A 6000-nucleotide genomic window follows, 5' to 3' on the forward strand; every position below is an offset into this window, starting at 1 on the left:
CCAGTACAACATGTGGGAGAGGACGACGAGACCCCGCCGCGGATTGGAAGCTACAAGGGTTGGGTGCTGCTATGGCCGAAGAATCTTATTCATCTGGAGGCGGCCGAGAGCACACCAATAACCACACATCAACAAGCATGTGCGGATACCACCACCCCGCCTATCCAATTACCAGCTCCTGTAGTGCCGGGTGAGAGCGGCGGACGATGTGATGAAGGGGGTGCAATAGTACTGGCTGATGTAATCGGTCCTATAGAACAGAGAATGGATGATGAGACGGAGGTCGACCCTATGGGTTTCCTCAATACAAACGCGTATGAATGTGACATAGATATGATGAGTCAACCATATGATGAATCGGGCTATCAGCATGTTAATGAGGATATGGATGATATGCCCGGGCAGGAAGGTCGTTGGAAGGATTGCAAAAAGTCTCTCTTCATGAATTCCTCACAGGACACGCCTGAAGATGCCGCCTCAACACAGGCTCAACTAGCTGGGGGTCGTACGGTGCTTAGCCCGGGAACCCTGGGGCAGGGGTTAAGGAAGGGTCTGGAAGGTGTGCCCAAGAAATAGGAGAGGAAGAGATCGGGGAAGATAACTTCCTCCAAACAAGCCAGAGCGCTTAGCAGCCAGACGATGGATTCTGAAGAGCGTGTACCCGTGAAAGGTGCGGCCATGTTCCATCTCACACGAGCCAATGCTACCTCTAAAACCGCTGGAGGCACTATCAGGGGATCTCAGGAGACTGCAAGACCATGTGTTGTCGACTGAGAAAAGCCTACTAGCCTCAAAGGATCCAGGATATCCGACATACGCGGCTCGTGTGCCTGAGGGGAGGTGCTACGTCGACACATGGACCGCGGAGGTGTTCTTCCTGCGGTTTGACCATATCTTTGAGATGTTTCTAACAAGCCGGCTCGATTTTGCAATCGTCCGCCTTTTTGCACTACATATGAGCTCCGTCATGAAGAGTGAAGAAGTCTCGCAAATCTGTGTGGCGGATCCATACTACATGCACCAATCTTTCTTGAGTCTCGGCGACTTTGAGCGTGAAACTGCTAGGGACTACCTCCAAAACTTCATGGTACTGAATAAGGACCAGGAAATTGTCCTCGTGCCTTATCATCCAAAGTAAGTCGGTTCCGGACAACCCTTTCGTACATATCAATCATTCCTTCTCGCTCATATGGAGAATAATTTGAGGTGTCTTTTCCCCGCAGCAATGGGCGCGCCGTCCTTATTGTTCTTTACCCGCAAGTCTCCCACATCGTGTATTTTGACCCTTCCGGAGACTATGAGAAAAAGGACTACACCCACATAATGAATATTCTAGATGATGCTCTCCAAGGCTTCAGCATTAGAGGTGGCCACATGCAGATCAGGAAACAAAGGAACAAGACGGGTTTCGTGCATAAAACTAACTTCTCCTGCATCCATGTCCCAAAACCAAGCAAGAAGGATGGATTCTACATCATCCATCTCATGATTCAGTTCAACACAGATCACCAAAAGCTTCGCATGACAAGGAGAAATGATGATCATATCCACAAGTGGCTAGAATCTCATGGAGAATCGGATTATAAACTTAGAGATGACTTCTTTCGCATCCAAAGGGACATTGCGACAATCATCATGAAAGAAGTCGTCGATGAGAAGGGGATGCTCCACCACGGCCCTATATCGCGAGCTGACGTCTGAACTCGCATAGGCATGCAACATCTAGACCTCACGCCATTCAAGAAGCTAGGGTCCATCCTCGATGATATGGAAGGATGGAACTTCTAGTGATTTATGATGCCGATGATGATGATATGTGTCGGTTCAACTTGTATACTTTTTGTAGCGATGAAACTTTGTGATGTCCACGGTCCCTGCCGAACTTGCGTAACGCAACTTTGTTAGTTTGCGTACGATGACCTGCGTACCTCTAGTTAATTAGTTTGCGTACTGTATGTTGCATCTAGTTGCTAACCCTTTCTTTTTCATGTTGCTCTAGTATATTTTGTTGCATATGACTGTACATCCTCTTCATGAAGATGCATCTCTAACAGGTACCTAGTTTCTTGATGGCGAGATGGCAGTGATATGTCATGTACAAAGGGAAGGTTCCGGGGGTGTACAACAAGTGGCATGAGTGTCAGGCGCAAGTGAATGGGTTCTCGGGCGCCAGCCATAAAGGCTTCAAAAGCAGACAAGAAGGACAAGCTAGTTACTTGAGGTTCACGCTAGCACGAGAGAGGACTCGTAACCGCCACCTCATGTACTGCATAGTTCCGCTCTCACTCATAGTGATATCTCTTCTCGCGTATACCTTTGTTTAGATGGATGACGTTGTAGTTACAAGTATTCGAGACTTGCATGTATCGCTATTTTCGAGATGATGACAAGATACCACTTTGTGTTGGATGATGATTATGATGAGACTATTTGTATGTATATGCTATGATTACATTTGTGGTCTCGCAGGCATTTGTATGTGTATCATGATGACATTTGTATGTGCTAAAGATTCTTCTATAAAGCTTGTTCAAATACAAAACAAATATGCAAAAAAAACTACTAAAATTAGCAGTAGCGAGTGGAGAAAAGTTAGCTGCAGCGTGATAGTAGCAGTAGCGTGCACAGGAGAAGCGCGTTATAGCTATTAGCAGTAGGGAGCTCCCGGGAAGAACGTTGCTGCTACACCTGTATATCAGTAGCGTGGGCACGCACGCGCTGCTGCGGGTTAGTTGTAGCGCCTTATTAGTAGCAGCGCCTCCCGCGCTACTGATATACCTAGAACCCGCACTGCTGCTAGGCTTTTCCCTAGTAGTGTCATAATATCTATTTTAACAATTATTAGATGCCAATTGTTCTCATATCAACTCTAACAATAACATGTGTGGTCATAAAATGTAGGAAATGAGAGGAACTATCGGTGGAAAACGACGCCTATGGGATCACTGGAGTCCCTACTACGGTCGGCGGGCGCGAGGTTGTGGAAAGAGTGGGCTACGAGCCAGCACAAAGATCGTTTACCCAGGATCGGGCCGCGAGGATGCGTAATACCCTAGTCCTGCTTTGGTGTATATTTGAGTGTTCTTGAACTAGCTACGGTGTGTGCGTAGTCCAAAAGATCTGAATCCCTCCTCGGTATGCCTCGGGTCTCCTTTTATAGGAAAAAGGGGTCGCCACAGTTGCACGGTGGAATGGTGTACAGTGTACAAGATTATCAACTGTCATTACGGGACAAAACGCATTAAATGCGCTCCTTAGGTGTCCCCTTGCTTTATTGGGGATGGTAACGAGGCCCGTCCTGTCCGTCACCGCTCCGTCTTGCTTCGACATGCGTCCAGGCTAACGAGGCGCGTAGTGCCATGTAGACTGGCAAGCTGCTGACCTGGTGTGGTGGTAGTGTCTTCACGAAGATCTGCATGCCACCACGCAGGTGCTTGCTGAGTTGGCCTAGAGGTCGCACGTCGCCACGCATGTGCTCGCCTAGTTGGTGGGCTGGCAGCTGTATAGGAATGGTGGTGGAGTCTTAGCATATGTGGGCATGGCTGCGGCCCCACGGATGTCCCCGGCAAGAGTCTTGCCGGGGCCCCGGCAAGGGTCTTGCCGTGGCATCACGGTCGTCCCCAGCATGGATCTTGCCTGGGGTCTCGTGGGTATCCTTGGCAGGGATCTTGCCGAAGATCGTAGTCTTCTGATTCTCACCTGATCTTGCATGCTTCTGGTCTTCACAAAGATCTGCATGCCACCATGGACGTGCCTCCCGAGCCTTGGTTCCAATGTGGTTGATGGCGTTGGAACCCTTGGGCTCGAGTGTGGCGTGCTCTGCTGGCGCTGGGCAAGTTGCCCCGACAAGGCTCTTGCTGGGGCTGCGGAGGCTGCCCCAGCAAGGGTCTTGCCGGGGAGTCCACCTCTCCCTCTTGCTCTTTGTGTTTCTGGTCTTGGCGTTGCTTTGATTGTCTTGCGCCTTTGGCTTCCCTCCTCTACCCTGCTAAGTGTGTCCACGGGCATGGCTTTGATTGCCCGTGCACAAGTAAAGGGGTACAAAAGAGAGCCCCTACTTTCGTGCACTGACAGGAACATATAGCAATGATGTGGTTATAGACATACTATGTATTCTAAATTTGTAACAATCAACAGGCAGTCGTATTCATAAGGTAAAGATGAGATGAGATAGAACAATTACACAATGATAGATTCCACCAGTATAGGCAGCCAATCTGTGTGTTGACCCCGTAAACGATGCCATCATGCACTATAGCATCAGACAAAAATGGAGGCTCAACAGATTTGACGACGAGCCATAACCATGTATGGTGACCAGATTCCAGATAGACTAATTCCATGTCGAACAAGGCAATGAGCTTGTAATCAATGTAGTTTTCTGGTGGTGTTGGCACTTCGTAGATTACAACCTTTAGCATACGGAGGTCGCACCAAAAGCTCGACGTGTCTCGTGCATAGTAGGCAGGAGTGTCCGGCGGGCCGCGAGGCTCGATGGCGGTGGTATCCAACAATGGAAGGGTGATCTTTCGCTGGGTGTAGATATCCATGATACGCCACAGACTACCGGATTGGTGGATGAGGACGATCCAGTTGGCCTTCATGCCCACCCAGTAGTGGCCGCGCAAGAAGGACAGGTGGACGGGTAGTTGTAGCATGTCTAGGGGCACCACGGCAACCTCCGTAGGATCGTCAAGTCGGTGTCTGGGCCACCTGCAAGGATCGGGCATCATCAAGCAGCGTGTCTTGAAAAGGGTCGGATGGTTGCATACGAGTAGACAGTACAAAGACACCGAGCATGCGGCCAGACGGACGGTGCTGAGCAGGTCCATACGATTACAGATCTACTCCAAGAGAACATCAGGGAGGGAATTCCAATCGCGTCTCTATGTGTCAGTCGGTTCTACCATAGGGTTTTTTAGGGCGCTGAGTGATTGGGGTTTTCGATGCCTGCGAGCGAGCGGGGAAGTGGATTCGGGCGGGCGAGCAAAGAAGATGGCGCGTGTGGCCGAGTAGCGAGTGGGGGGGATATGGTACGCGCGAGCTACCAAGGAAGATGGCGCGGGCGGGCGGGCAGTGAGCGAGGGGAATGGTGTGCGGCCTACGGTGGGGAAGAGAGGAGGAAGAAAAACAGAGGAGGAAGAAGAGGGAAATACGGGGAAAAAGTGCATTAAATCTCAATTCTACTAGTACTACTAACAGGATATACCGTCTTCGGAGTGTAAATAGTTTAGCCGATGACATGTGGGTCTACCTCAAGAGGGCCCATATGTTAGTTAATGGAGAAGAGAGGTGCATAGGCGTATTTGTGGAAGTGTGCTCCACTGGCCAACATGATGGCAGTACTGGGTAAGGCTGATTTAGTAACACCAACACGCTGGTTCAGCTTATTAATTAAGTGTCCCATCTGCTGGAGCATGTATTGTCACTTCACTGTGAAGACTAGTTGAATAATTTTCTCTGACCGAGATGGGGAATAATGGATCGCCAAGACTTCCTATCTACAGTATCCCTATGCCTCTACTCTCATCCTGTCCAACAAGATGAAACATTGGCCAAGGCACCCGATGCCAATAATGTAGGAGTACTAGTAGTATTTTGTGTCAAACTTTGACCATCTATTTAACTAATAAAATGTTAATGCATTTCACCAAAAATCATATCAGTGGATTCGTATTTGAACATAGTTTTTAATGGTATAGTTTTTTGTGACATGCATTGACACTTTGTTAGTTAAATTTACGGTCAAAATTTTACACTAAGTACGAGGAGGACCATTAAACTAGGACAGAAGTTTATATACATGTCAATAAAAAATCATCAACCAAGGTAGTAGTAAATGATGAGTGTCCGAAGATTTTTTTTTCTCTGAAAGTACTCAATAATGGGCTCGTTTTCCTCAAGAAAATTTTGTTTACGAACGTATAAATTGGAATGCATGCGTGAGGAACAAATGACCAGAACTTTTACACGCATTGGTGAGTTTTCTCTTAATTCTTGCAT

The sequence above is a fragment of the Triticum dicoccoides genome, chromosome 7B (genome assembly GCF_002162155.2).
Source record: "Triticum dicoccoides isolate Atlit2015 ecotype Zavitan chromosome 7B, WEW_v2.0, whole genome shotgun sequence".
NCBI lineage: Eukaryota > Viridiplantae > Streptophyta > Magnoliopsida > Poales > Poaceae > Triticum > Triticum dicoccoides.